This window comes from Rhinopithecus roxellana, unplaced genomic scaffold, assembly GCF_007565055.1.
Source record: "Rhinopithecus roxellana isolate Shanxi Qingling unplaced genomic scaffold, ASM756505v1 contig2860, whole genome shotgun sequence".
NCBI classification, from domain to species: domain Eukaryota; kingdom Metazoa; phylum Chordata; class Mammalia; order Primates; family Cercopithecidae; genus Rhinopithecus; species Rhinopithecus roxellana.
This window is the reverse complement of record NW_022142253.1, coordinates 153,157-168,263: the sequence shown is the minus strand read 5'-3', so window position 1 is coordinate 168,263 and position 15,107 is coordinate 153,157. Positions and strand designations below refer to the sequence as shown.

Sequence of the window (15,107 nt, the reverse complement as noted above, 5' to 3'; positions counted from 1 at the left end):
AGGTTCAAGTGATTCTCCTGCCTCAGCCTCCCGGTAGCTGGCATTACACGCACCTGACACTGTGCCTGGCTAATTTTTGTAGTTTTAGTAGCGATGGGGTTTCACTATCTTGGCCAGGCTGGTCTTGAACTCCTGACCTCGTGATCCACCCACCTCAGCCTCCCAAAGTGCTGGGATTACAGGCATGTGCCACTGTGCCCAGCCAAACACCCTGAAATCTTAAAGTTTATATATGAAAGAAACTTGGTAGAAGTTTTACCAAATTTGACAACAATCTTAAGAAATTACATGGTATTACCAAAAGGAAGTTGTAAAGCTGAAAGAAACTTTTCTAAACAATCAGTAATGAGGCCGGGCGCAGTGGCTCAAGCCTGTAATCCCAGCACTTTGGGAGACCGAGACGGGCGGATCACGAGGTCAGGAGATGGAGATCATCCTGGCTAACACGGTGAAACCCCGTCTCTACTAAAAAAATACAAAAAAAAAAAAACTAGCCGGGCGAGGTGGCGGGCGCCTGTAGTCCCAGCTACTCGGGAGGCTGAGGCAGGAGAATGGCGTGAACCCGGGAGGCGGAGCTTGCAGTGAGCTGAGATCTGGCCACTGCACTCCAGCCTGGGCGGCAGAGCGAGACTCCGTCTCAAAAAAATAAAAAATAAAATAAAATTTGTTATGATTTTTTTTCACTCTAAATGAAAACTTCTGTGCATAATTTTGTACGTATAATGTTATAAATTTATATTTTCACTCTTTTTAAATTTTTTTTTTAACAAAAAGAGCCCCCAGATTACATGAGCTTCAGGTCCTACAAAGCCTGGCTCCACTCCTGATGACAGATAAATACAAAAACAAGAGAGCAGAGTATGAGTCTGAGGTGGAGGGAGTCATGGCAGGACAAGCATTTAGAAAGTTTCTTCCACTCTTTGACCAAGTATTGGTTGAAAGGAGTGCTGCTGAAACTGTAACCAAAGGAGGCAAGTATGCTTCCAGAAAAATCTCAAGCAACAGTAGTTACTGCTGGATCGCATTCTAAAGGAAAGGGTGGAGAGATTCAACCAGTTAGCGTTAAAGTTGGAGATAAAGTTCTTCTCCCAGAATATGGAGGCACCAAAGTAGTTCTAGATGACAAGGATTATTTCCTATTTAGAGATGGTGACATTCTTGGAAAGTATGTAGACTGAAATAAGTCACTATTGAAATGGCATCAACGTGAAGCTGCCCATTCCACTGAAGTTCTGAAATCTTTCATCATGTAAATAATTTGCATATTTCTCTTTTATAATAAACTAATGATAACTAACGAAAAAAACCCCCACAACATCAGTTAAGGTAAACTTATCAATCATTTCAATAGAAGTTTGAAAATGCATGATAATAAAACTCAACAACCTTCACATTAAAACTAGATCTATTTACTATATCTGGCAGTATGCGATAGTAGGTATATTTCCGCACATCATGTTGGGGCGGAAAAATAAAAATACAAAGTACAGATATATTCTACCTAGAGTTAATCAAACTACAAAGTTTGAGGGAACAGTGCCCACAAGACTATCCTCACTTCTGATACAAACTACAAATTTGGAGGGTCCAAAAACTGCCTTCTTTGATAATTCACAAGACTCACAGAGCTCACTGAAAAGTATTATGCTCACGGTTACGGTTTCTTACAGAGAAAAGATACAAATGAGAATCAGCCAAGGTGGCTGTGTAAAATGGTGCAGCCACTATAAAAAAACACTGTGGTGGTTTCTCAAAAAAATAGAAATAAAACTACCGTGGCAATTCTACTTGGGGTGTATCCAAAATAATTGAAAGCAGGTCTCAAAGAGATACTGCACACCCATGTTCATAGCAGCATTATTCATACTATTTAAAACATAGAAGCAACCCCAAACGTCCACTGACGGAGGAATGGATAAACACAATGTGGTATACACACACAGTGAAATATTACACAGCCTTAACAAGAAAGGAAATTCTGACATGCTACAAAATGAATGAACCCTGAGGACATTATCCTAAGTGAAATAAGTCAGTCACAGAAAGACAAATGCTGTATATTCTACTTATTTGAGGCACAGTAGTCAAAATCATACAGACAGAAAGTAGAATGGTGTTTGCCAGAGGGTGGAGGGGAGAGAAGAATGGGAAGTTGTTTAACGGGTACAGAGTTTCAATTTTACAAGATGAAAAGAATTATGAAGATGCACATTATAAACATATTTAATACTGCTGAACTATATACATAAAAATGGTTAAGACAGTGCATTTTGTGCTATGTATATCTTATTACAATTAAAGAATTTGGCCAGGCACGGTGGCTCACGCCTGTAATCCTAGTACTTTGAGAGGCTGAGGCAGGTGGATCACCTGAAGTTGGGAGTTCTAGACCAGCCTGACCAACATGGAGAAACCCTGTCTCTACTAAAAACACAAAAGTAGCCAGGCGTGGCGGTGGGTGCCTGTAATCCCAGCTATTCAGGAGGCTGAGGCAGGAGAATCGCTTGAACCTGGGAGGCGAAGGTTGCGATGAGCCAAGATCACGCCACTGCACTACAGCCTGGGCAACAAGAGCGAAACTCCGTCTCAAAAAAAAAAAAAAAAAAAAAAAAAAATTGAAAAAATACAGGATCCCCAGTTAAATTTGAATTTCAGACATACTTATGTTAAAAAATTATTCATGTTTTTTGGTTTGTTTTGTTTTGTTTTTTTGAGGCAGAGTCTTGCTCTGTCTCCCAGGCTGGAGTGCAGTGGCGCGATCTCGGCTCACTGCAAGCTCCGCCTGCCGGGTTCACGCCATTCTCCTGCCTCAGCCTCCTGAGTAGCTAGGACTACAGGCGCCGGCCACCGCGCCCAGCTAATTTTTTGTATTTTTAGTAGAGACGGAGTTTCACCATGGTCTCGATCTCCTGAACTTGTGATCCGCCCGCCCCGGCCTCCCAAAGTGCTGGGATTACAGGCGTGAGCCACCGCGCCCGGCTAAAAAAAAATTATTCATTGTTTACTGAAATCTAGATTTAATTGGTGTCCTGTATTTACCTGGCAACCGTAACCCCTCCCACTGAAAATAGTAGCTATACACACAAACACAAACATATACACATATAGCCACATACATACCCACACACATAATCTTCTTAAAGGCATCAGAAGTGACAAGATAAAAAAGAATTATCAAGTGTGATAACTTCGTACTGTGTCAATGAAGAATGTAATTAACATACTCAGAGATAGGAAAATATGACCAATTCATACAATGAGAAGCGAATAATTTTTTCATACAGACTCACAGACCCACAGAGTTGTAGCTTCAGTTCTACAACTTCAGTCAAGGGTCAAAGTAAACACAGAATACAAAATCTCACTAGATCTGATCTCAAATAGATTTTCCTGTCCAGTGTACACAAAATGTTTTCTTTTTCTTTTCTTTTTTTTTTTTTGAGATGGACTCTTGCTCTGTTGCTCAGGCTGGAGCACAGTGGCACGATCTCAGCTCACTGCAACCTCCACCTCCCAGGTTCAAGCGATTCTCCTGCCTCAGCCTCCCAAGTAGCTGGGACTACAGGCGTGCGCCACCATGGCCAGCTAATTTTTGTATTTTTTGTAGAGACGGGGTTTCACAATGTTGGCCAGGATGGTCTCCATCTCCTGACCTCGTGATCCACCTGCCGCGTCCTCCCAAAGTGCTGGGATTATAGGTGTGAGCCACTGGAGCCCAGCCACAAAATGTTTTCTTATTTGACTTGAACTAACAAATAGGCAAAGTTTCACATAAAAGAAAAAAGAGTCACAAACCATATTCTGTCATCTCTTAGCTGACAGAGTATATAAACTCCCATCATGTTGACATCCATAACCAAATGTGCAGACCATAAAATCAGACCCCCAGCTGTTGCTATGATCAGTTGAGAACAGCTTGTAAACTGTGTGCAAATCAGAAATAGAACCAAGTTTAACCAAGAACCAAAAACAAAAATAACAACACAGGGTAGGAATAAAAGAAAGAGATAGAGGCTAAAGTTATATTTCCACCTGGGATTCACTCCAGGGACCAATAAAATGGTATGCCTGAGCTTAAATATTCCATAAGGCGCACTTCAAGGGTAAAACTCTTTAATTGTTTGAGGTAAGTGTCCATTTGGGCCTTTCAGTTAAGTGTCCATTTGGAACTTCCAGAACAATCAACGTATAATATTTAAAAGGTTTAAAATATGTCTTTTACACAAGTAATAGAATGAACCCATGTCAAAAATACATTAACTTATTAATGATAGGACCACAAAACTAATAAAAGTGGTTCCAAGAGTATTGGAGGAAGTGTGTATTTATAGACATGTTATTTTTTAAAAGAATGCTGGATTAAGATTGCTAGATTAGATACAAAACTGGTCAATGAGTTCCAGGGCAATAAAACTATAACCTTTGGGGTTATCTTTTCCACTGGACAGAAATCTAAAAGTTAACACTTAACTTCACGGATTTGGGCTGTAACAGATGGTAAATAGTAAAGTCAAATAGTAAAGTCAAACACACATTCTCCTAAAGAAGTCAACAATCCTCGGATGGGACTGTTAAACAGTGCTCTAGTAAGACATTGAAAAGACAGGGAATACTTTCTTTTGCTTATTTCTAAATTTTAAATTCTTTTTTTTTTTATAGAATCTCACTCTATCACCTAGGCTGATGTGCAATAGAGCAATCTCGGCTCACTGCAACCTCCGCCTCCCGAGTTCAAGCAATTCTTCTGCCTCAGCCTCCCAAGTAGCTGGGACTACTGGCACGTGCCACCACGCCCGGGTAATTTTTGTTTTAGTAGAGATGGGGTTTCACCATGTTGGCCAGGCTGGTCTTTAACTCCTGACCTCAGGTGATCCACCCACATCGGCCTCCCAAAGTGCTGGGATTACAGGCATAAGCCACTGTACCTAGCCTTAAAAGTTTTTTCTTTAGAAGAATGTGCTCAACTGATCTTGAGTCCTGCCTCTGTATGCATCTCTCCTATTTGACACTCTACCCTGAGAACTCTAGTTGCCATGGCCTCCCAGTAATCCAGTTCCATCTCGTTAAGTTACACCTAGGTTCCCACTCCCTTCGTCCTAGCAACAATTTCAGGCAGTAAGCTGGGCCAGTTGTAGAGCTCTCTTTCTTTCCTATTCATCAGGGTTCACTGTACTCAGCCTAATGTCCAATATCTTAAAAACCATTGTTTCATATGTTTAGTCTAGTTTTCCAGTTGTTTCAGTCAAAAGGGTAAATCCATTTCCTATTACTTACTTTATCTTGGCTTCTTTTTCTTGTTTCATTCATTGCACTAGTTAAATCACTCAGTGTAACGCTGAATAGGTGACAGCAGACATCATTGCCTTCTTCCTGATTGTACAGGGAAAGCATTAAATCTTTCAACATTAAACATGATATCGATGTAGGTTTTTCATAGATAACTAACCTTAATTTGCTGAGAGTTTACTTATGTTTTCTAAGTGTTGAGATCATAGTTGTTTTTTTCTTTTACATGCTGTTAATGTGGAAAATTGCATTGATTGGCCTAGAGTGAGTTGGGGAATGTTCTGCTCTCTTTAACTTTCAGCAAGACTTTGTGGGGAATTTGTATTTGCTTTTCTTCCTTAAATGTATGGTAGAATATAATAGTAAAGCTCGCTGGGCCTGGTGTTGTCTTTGTGGGGTTTCTAGCTACAAATCCAAATTATTTAAGTTATATAGCTATTGAAGTTAACTATTTCCTCTTGAGTGAATTTTGGTAAGTTTGTCTTTCAAGGTATTTCTTCTAAATTGTCTAATTTATTGGCATAAAATTGCTCATAATATTCCCTTATTGACTCTTAATATACATAGTATCTGTAGTCATGTCACTTCTCTCATGTAATTTGTGTCACCTCTATTTTTCCTGATCAGTCCTGCCAGAGGTTTATCAATTTCATTGATCTTCTAATTTAAAAAAAACCCTTTCATTTCTACTGAGTTTCTTTATTACTTTTGTTTTATACCTAATCGATTTCCACCCTCATCTTTTATTATTTCCTTTTTTCCTGCTTACTTTATTTGCTTTATTTTTTATTTATTTTTGAGATGGAGTCCTGCTCTGTCACCCAGGCTGGAGTGCAGTGGCGCAATCTCGGCTCACTGCAAGCTTTGCCTCCCGGGTTCACACCATTCTCCTCCCTCAGCCTCCCTAGTAGCTGGGACTACAGGTGCCTGCCACCGCACCGAGCTAATTTTTTTGTATTTTTAGTAGAGATGGGGTTTCACTGTGGTCTCAGTCTCCTGACCTCGCGATCCGCCCACCTGGGCCTCCCAAAGTGCTGGGGTTACAGGTGTGATTTCTTTGCTCTTTATTTTCTAGTTTCTTAAGGCAGTTTCTTAAGGTAGAAGCTGAGGTCATTGATTTAAGATCTTCCTTCTTTTCAAATGTATGTATTTATGCTACAAATTTCGTTCTGAATCATGCTTTAACTATATCCTACAAAGTTTGATATGTGTGCTTTCATTTTTCATTCAGTTCAAAATTAGTCCCAACTTCCCTTTTGGTTTCTTTGTTGATACATGGACTACACAGAAGGATATTATTTAGTTTCCCAATATTTGTTAATTTCCCAGAGATTGGTTATTTCTAACTTTATTGAAGTCACATTTCGAATGATATTTTTTTTTTTTTTTTTTTTTTTTTTGAGACAGAATTTCACTTTTTGTTCAGGCTGGAGTGCAATGGTGTGATCTTGGCTCACCACAACCTCCACCTCCCAGGTTCAAGTGATTATCCTGTCTCAGCCTCCCAAGTAGCTTGGATTACAGGCATGTGCCACCAGGCCCCGCTAATTTTTTGGTATTTAGGTTCACCATGCTGGTCGTGAACTCCTGACCTCAGGTGATCCATCTGCCTTGGCCTCCCAAAGTACTGGGATTACAGGTGTGCACCACTGTGCCCGGCTATGAGGTCACACTTTGAATGATTTTAATCCCTTTAAATGCATTGATACTTGCTCCCCAGAACTTAGCCTATCTTGATAAAGTCCCTTGTGCACTTGAAAAAAAGTTTTCTGTTGATGCTGAGTACTGTATAACTTTTATTTTAAAAAAGTTTTATCAAATCCCCTATTTTAAGAAGCATTTTTAATATAACTTATTTTTGCTGCTAGGTACTCTGTAAACATCTGTTACATTAAGTTGGTTGATAATGTGGTTCAAGTCTTTTACATTCTTATTAATTTTCTACTTAGCAATTATTGAGAGGTGCTAAAATCAGACTGTAATTGTGAAAATTATCTTTCCTCACAGTTCTATCAGGTTTTGCTTTATGTATTTTGAAGCTGTCATTTAAGCAAATGAACATGCAGAATATAAAATAAATCCCATGATTAATTGTAGTATTTTCCTTTAAGCAGTAACTGTTTTACCAAAAACAAAAAACAAAAAACAAAAAAACAACTTTTTGTTTATTTCTTTTTGTAGATCCAGACTTCTATCTGGTATCTTTTTCCTTGTCCCTGAAGGATTTAATACTTCTTATAGTATAAGTCTGCTGGTGATGAATTCTTTCAGTTTTTGTATTTCTGAAATAGTCTTTTTTTTTTTTTTTTTTTTTTTTTTGAGACGGAGTCTCGCTCTGTCGCCCAGGCTGGAGTGCAGTGATGCGATTTTGACTCACTGCAACCTCTGCCTCCAGGTTCAAGCAATTCCCCTGCCTCAGCCTCCTGAGAAGCTGAGATTACAGGCATGAACCACCATGCCTGGCTAATTTTTTGTATTTTTAGTAGAGACAGGGTTTCTCCATGTTGACCAGGCTGGTCTCAAACTCCTGACCTCATGATCCGCCCACCTTGGCCCCCCAAAGTGTTGGGATTACAGGTGTGAGCCACCATACCCGGCTCACCTTTGTTTTCAAGAGATATTTTGGCTGGGTATAGAATTCAAGGTTAATTTTTTTTTCTTTCAATACTTTAAAGATGTAACTCCATTGTTTTCACACCTGCATTATATCTGATGAGAAATATGCTATCATCCTTTGGTTTCTCTATCTGTAACATGTCTTGTTCCTATTGCCTTGAATATTTCCTCTCAGTTTCTCATTTGAACACTTTTTTAAGTGTTACATGTTATGATATTGTTTTCCTTGTCTTCCCTGTGCTTGAGGTCCATTAGACCTGTATAGGACTTATAGTTTTCATCAAATTTGAACATTTATCAGCCATTACTTTTTCTAATCCTTTTTCTCTCCTCCCCTCTCCTTTGGAGACTCCAATTACACACACATTAGACCACTAGAGGTTCTCCCACAGTTTACTGATATGCTATTCATTTTCTTCAGCCTTTTTTCTTTAATTTTGAAGAACTTCTGTGCTATGTGTTCAAGTTTACTAATCGTTTATTCCACACTCTCTAATGTGCTGCTGATTCTAACAAGTGTGTTTTTCATATCAGACACTAGAGTTTACATTTTCAGAAGTTTGATACTTTTTTTTTTTTTTGAGATGGAGTCTCACTCTGTCACCCAGGCTGGAGTGCAGTGGCACAATCTCAGCTCACTGCAACCTCCGTCTCCTGAGTTCAAGCAATTCTTGTGCCTCAGCCTCCTGAGTAGCTGGGATTACAGGTGCCCCCCTACCCCAACCCCTACACCATGCCTGTCTAACTTTTGTATTTTTAGTAGAGATGGGGTTTCACCATGTTGGCCAGGCTGGTCTCAAACTCCTGACCTCAAGTGATCCACCTGCCTTGGCCTCCCAAACTGCTAGGATTACAGGCATGAGCCACTGTGCCCGGCCTGATACCAGTCTTTTCAATCTTTCAATGTTTCAAGCATTCCTCTACTTTCTTGAACATACAGAATATACTTTTAACTAGTTTCAATATCCTTGTCAATTAATTCTATCATTTGTGTCATTTCCAGGTGTTCGTATTTATTTTTCTCATTGTGGTTGCATTTTTCTGCTTTATTGCATGATTGATAATTTTCAATTGGATACCAGACATTGAATTTCACCTTGTTGGGTGCCAGGTATTTTTGCATAATATAATAATATTCTTAAGCTTCATCCTAGTTTCTCTCAAAACTCACATTTAAGCTTTATTAGGTAACACCAAAGCAAGCTTAGTCTAGGGCTAATTTTGTCCCACTATTAATGCAATGTTCTTCTATTCATTTTTCAGACAGGGTCTCACTCTGTCACCCGGGCTGGAGTACAGGGGCACAATCACAGATCACTGCAGCCTTGACTTCCCTGAGTTCAGGTGATCCTTCCACCTCAGCCTCCTAAGTAGCTGTGACTACAGGTGCATGCCACCACACCTGGCTAATTTTTGTATTTTTTTGTAGAGACAGTATTTCACCGTGTTGCCCAGGCTGGTCTCCAACTCCTAGGTTCAAGTGATCTGCATGCCTTGGCCTCCCAAAGTGCTAGGATTACAGGCAGGAGCCACTGTACTGGCCTGCAATGTCCTTTTAAATATTCTATCTGACCCCTTTTGAGGTGTGAGGTCTTTCTTCTGTAGCTGGCAGGAATAAAATCTTTTCCCAGTCCTTTGCAAAATGTATGAAAGAAGTGTTTATTCTGCTTCTTTTTGATGTTTACTTCCCTTGCCTGGGGTGTTACCTCACATGCATGTGCTGGTCAACTCTCTGAAGACTTGAGGTAGAAACTCTGCACATCTCCAGTTCTCTCCTCTCCAGAACTCTTCCCTGAAAACTTTATTTCCTTGGGTTGCTCTAGATTCCCAACCCCATCTCAACTCAGGGAGACTCAAGTTTCTACCCACTGCACTAAGGCTTGAGAAAATCTCCTTAGATGTTAAGTTCGATGGATTGTAAGGCTCACTTCATATGGTTCCCTGAGAGAACCACCACTGTCCTGGAATGCCTGGTGTCCTACTGTCTGAAATTTAATTGTTTCATATTTCTTGTTCATTTTTTTTTTTTTTTTTTTTTTTTTTTTGAGACGGAGTTTCGCTCTTGTCGCCTAGACTGGAGTGCAACGGCGCGACCTCAGCTCACCACAACCTATTCCTCCCGGGTTCAAGTGATTCTCCTGCCTCAGCCTTTCAAGCAGCTGGGATTACAGGCATGCGCCACCACACCCGGCTAATTTTGTATTTTTAGTAGAGATGGGGTTTCTCCATGTTGGTCAGGCTGGTCTTGAACTCCTGACTTTAGGTGATCCACCCGCCTTAGCCTCCTAAAGTGCTGGGATTACAGGCATGAGCCACTGCACCCAGCCCCAGACTTTTACTTGTTTCTGTTAAATCTGATCCCTCTTACTCCATTTTGAGTAGAAGCCTATTGTTTTATTTTTTACAGCTATGATTACAAGCCTGTTGTGGAGAAAAGACATGAACTCCTCTGTGAATTTAATGAAAGCTACTGACCACATTCCCCTCATAAATGAACATTCCTTGTTATTTTTAATGTAATTTCAGGTAGGTTCATTGGCTCCTGTATCTGGTATGAAGTGCTCATGGATCTGACACTTAGAATTCTTGCTTTTTCTTTTTCTTTTGAATTTTCTTGGGTTGGCTTTCTGTTAATTCTACCCTTCTGTTCTTTTCATTTTAGTATTTAATCACTTTGCTCATCAATTTTGTTCTTTTCTTGTTCCTTAACCATCATGTTTACCTTTTTGTCTTTTTTTTTTTTTGAGACAGGGTCTCACTCTGTCACCCATGCTGGGGTGCAGTGGTGCGATCTTGGCTCACAACAGCCTTGATCTTCCAGGCTCAAGTGATCCTCCCATCTCAGCTTCCCAAGTAGCTGGGAATACAGGCATGCACCACTACATCTGGCTAATTTTTGTATTTTTTGTAGAGACAGAGTTTTGCCATATTGCCCAGGCTGGTCTTGAACTCCTGGGCTCAATCCACCCACCTCAACCTTCCAAAATGCTGGGATTACAGGCATGTAGCATCATGCCTGGCCTCATGCTTATATATATACACACATATACATATATATGTATGTGTATATATATATACACATATGTATGGGTATATATGTATATGTGTGTGTATATATATATTTTTTGAGACAGAGTTTTGTTCTTGTCGCCTAGGCTGGAGTGCAATGGCGCGATCTCAGCTCACCACAACCTCCGCCTCCTGGGTTCAAGCGATTCTCCTGCCTCAGTCTCCCAAGTAGCTGGGATTACAGGCATGCGCCACCAAGCCAGGCTAATTTTGTATTTTTAGTAGAGACAGGGTTTCACTACTTCTTGTGTTGTTACACACTGAAGATAGAAAGCATGGTCATGCAGCAATAACTGTGTAGTCAGCCCACACTTTAAACGGGACACCCTTTACCACCCTTCACCTATAACCAGTTGGCCTGCACTGGCCCTCCTTGCTCTCCTTCCTACAACCTAAACATTGAAAACTCTAGTCTCAGTAACTCAGATCTTCCTTTAGACAGTGAGTTGTCTGTGTTTGCAACGTTTTATTTATTTATTATTTTTTTGAGATAGGGTTTCACTTTGTCACCCAGGGTGAAGTGCAGTGATTTAATCACAACTCACTGCGTCCTCAACCTCCCAGGTTCAAGCAATCCTCCTGCCTCAGTCTCCCTAGTAGCTGGGACTACAGGTATGTGCCACCATGCCTGGCTAATTTTTGTACTTTTTGTAGAGACAAAGTTTTGCCATGTTGCCCAGGCTGGTCTCAAACTCCCGAGCTTTCGCGATCTTCCCACTTTGGCCTTCCAAAGTGCCAGGATTACAGGCACAAGAGCTACTGTACCCAGGTGCAACATTTTGAAGCTGTGAAAACAGTGGTTTTCTTCGCTCATGTCACATACAATGTAGGCCAGTGTTGTCCAACAGAAATACAATGCAAGCCACATATGTAATTCTAAATTCCCTAATATCCACATTGGCTGGGTTCGGTGGCTCACTCCTATAATCCCAGCACTTTGGAAGGCCGAGGTGAGCAGCAGATCACTTGAAATCAGCAGTTTGAGACAAGACTAGGCAACAAAGTGAGACTCTACTTCTACAAAAAAACACAAAAATTAGCCAGGCATGGTGGCATGCGCCTGTAGTCCTAGCTACTCAGGAGGCTGAGGTGGGAGGATGGCTTGAGCCTGGGAGGCAGAAGTTGCAGTGAGCCAAAATCAAGCCACTACACTCCAGCCTGGTTGACAGAGCCAGACCCTGTCTTAAAAAAGAAGCAACATCAAAAAAAAAAGTAACTGGTGGAATTAATTTTGTTTTATGTAATCCATTTTATCTAAAATATAACTATTTCAACGTTATAAACATAAAAAATTATTATTGTCTGGGTGCAGTGGCTCACGCCTGTAATCACAGCACTTTGGGAGGCTGAGGCAGGTAGATCACTTGAGCTCAGGAGTTTGAGACCAGGCTGACCAACGTGGAGAAACCCCATCTCTACTAAAAATACAAAATTGGCCAGGTGTGGTGGCACATGCCTGTAATCCCAACTACTCAGGAGGCTGAAGCAGGAGAATCACTTGAACCCAGGAGGCAGAGGTTGCGGTGAGCTGAGATCACGCCATTGCACTCCAGCCTGGGCAAAAAGAACAAAACTCCATCTCAAAAAATGTATCTATTTATATATGTTATTATATACATAATTATATATTATATTATATATTTATATAATATATATTTTTATATTATATATACATATATTTATATATATATATATATATATATTTTTTTTTTTTTTCCCCCTGAGATGGAGTCTGGGTCTGTCACCCAGGCTGTAGTGCAATGGCATGATGTCAGCTTACTACAACCTCCACCTCCCAGGTTCAAGTGATTCTCCCGCCTCAGCCTCCTGAGTAGCTGGGACTACAGGGACGTGCCACCACACCCGGCTATTTTTTGTATTTTTAGTAGAGACGGGGTTTCGTCATGTTGGCCAGGCTGGTCTTGAACCCCTGACCTCTGGTGATCCGCCCACCTTGGCCTCTCAAAGTGCTGAGATTACAGTGAGCCACTGTGCCCAGCCATAAAAAATTATTGAGATACTTTAGTTATTTTATTTGCACTTAGTCTTTTTTTTTTTTTTTTTTTTTTTTTATTGGAGACAGAGTCTCACTCTATTATCCAGGCTGGAGTGCAGTGGCATGATCTCGGCTCACAGCAACTTCCACCTCCCAGGTTCAAGCAATAAGCAATTCTCCTGACTGAGCCTCCTGAGTAGGTGGGATTATAGGTACCCACCACCTCATCCGGCGAATTTTTTGTACTTTTAGTAGAGACGGTGTTTCACCATGTTGGCCCGGCTGGTATCAAAACTCCTGACCTCAGGTGATCTGTTCACCTCAGCCTTCCAGAGTGCTAGGATTACAGGCGTGAGCCACTGTGCCTGGCCTGATATCTAATGTGTATAACGCCCACTGTATATTCATTTGGGATACTAAATTTATATCAGAAATACTGATCTTTATGTTTCATTAAAGGTCTAGCTTATTTTTTATTTTTTTTTTGATACTGAGTTTCACTCTTGTTGCCCAGATTGGAGTGCAATGGCGCAATCTCAGCTCATCGCGACCTCCACCTCCTGGGTTCAAGCGATTCTGCTGCCTCAGCCTCCCAAGTAGCTGGGATTACAGGCACCCGCCACCACACCTGGCTAATTTTGTATTTTTAGTAGAGATGGGGTTTCACCACGTTGGCCAGGTTGATGTGGAACTCCTGACTTCAGGTGATCCACCCGCCTCGGCCTCCCAAAGTGCTGGGTTACAGGCATGAGTCACCGTGCCCGGCCAAATGTCTAGCTTAAAAAGTAGACTGTCATACACAAGTTGTTCCAAACATACTTAAAAGTTTTCTAAACCAAAAAGTACATTCCTTAGCCTTAGTAGCCACATTTTAAGTACTCAATAGTCACATATGGTTAGTGACAGCTATATTAAACAGCATAGGCATAGGTCCTTTATGAAGAGCTACAGAATATCTCATCTCCGTGGTGACTGTGCTCTATCCCTACACAACACACAAGTACACACACCCATATATATATTAAAACATTGCCTAAATCTTTGTAAGCAGATTTCACAACAGGAAGAAGTATGTCAAAATTTCAACTCAGGAATGGACTCAACACACAGATTTTAAAAAACAGTTAAGAGGTATTTAAACCTCAAATACTAATCTCTGAAAAAAGCATAGTTGAAATTCATAGCCAAATTTTTGACATTTCCCTTTCAATAACCTGTCTCCAACAAGTCTATAATCAATTCAATCTATCTATTTTTCTCTAGGCAAAGTCATAAGACCTTTCCCCCCAGGGGATATACATTCCCAATGTCCTTCTTTTTCTAAATCTTATTTATAATACATAGTAACTATAAAATGCTGTTATAAAATACAGATACCTGCTCATAGAAATATACTTCATGAGCTATAAAAGATGCACAAAGATGTTTATTGTGGCATAATTTGTAATAATGAAAAAACTGAGCTTCACAAGGAAATGTATCATAAATTATGATTTGTCAACTCAGTGGAGTACCATGAACAAAGCTTAGAGGGCAACAGGAAATGACTATTGTAGAAAGCATGGTTATGGGTGATATATTTTAAAAAACCCTGATGTCCTGTCTTAACAATGGAATGGGATAAAAAGGAACACCCTAGAGTTAAAACAAGGTAGAAAGACTGGAGTAGAAAGTACTTTTTCTTTTCTTTAGGTGTCTTAAGGAAATCAACAATAAGAGAAGAAAATGAAATGCCCTCACTGACCTTCCCTCCAGCCTTTCCTGCTGCTTACTCCCTGAAACTGAACTCCAGCCAAGACTTTAGAAGGATCCCATACATAAATGGAATCAGGCTTCAGGTTTCCTCAAGAGGGGGTGGGAAAGTTATATGTGGAAAGGTCTCAACTAGAAGCCAGGAAAAGATCCACTTGGCAAAAAAACATACACCTTTTCAGAAAGAATGACCCAAAAAATTATTTCCAGTCCAAAATTTTGTTAAAATTTTAAAAATTCATAAGACAGAAAATATGGGACTTCCCAACCCAATATTCAGGCACACAATGTGAACCTCAGTAACTGCCTAAAGCAAAGACAGTAACAATGTATTATGGGACTGAGAACTAAAAGTATGACGAAAAGAGCACAAACAGGGCTGGGCACA

The 15,107-nt window shown here is 40.4% G+C and overlaps 1 pseudogene; it reads left to right on the top strand.

Annotated features, from left to right (window-relative positions):
• The first annotated feature begins 883 nt into the window (after window positions 1–883).
• Window positions 884–1,272, top strand: LOC104676528 (annotated as a pseudogene).
• The last annotated feature ends 13,835 nt before the right edge of the window (window positions 1,273–15,107 follow it).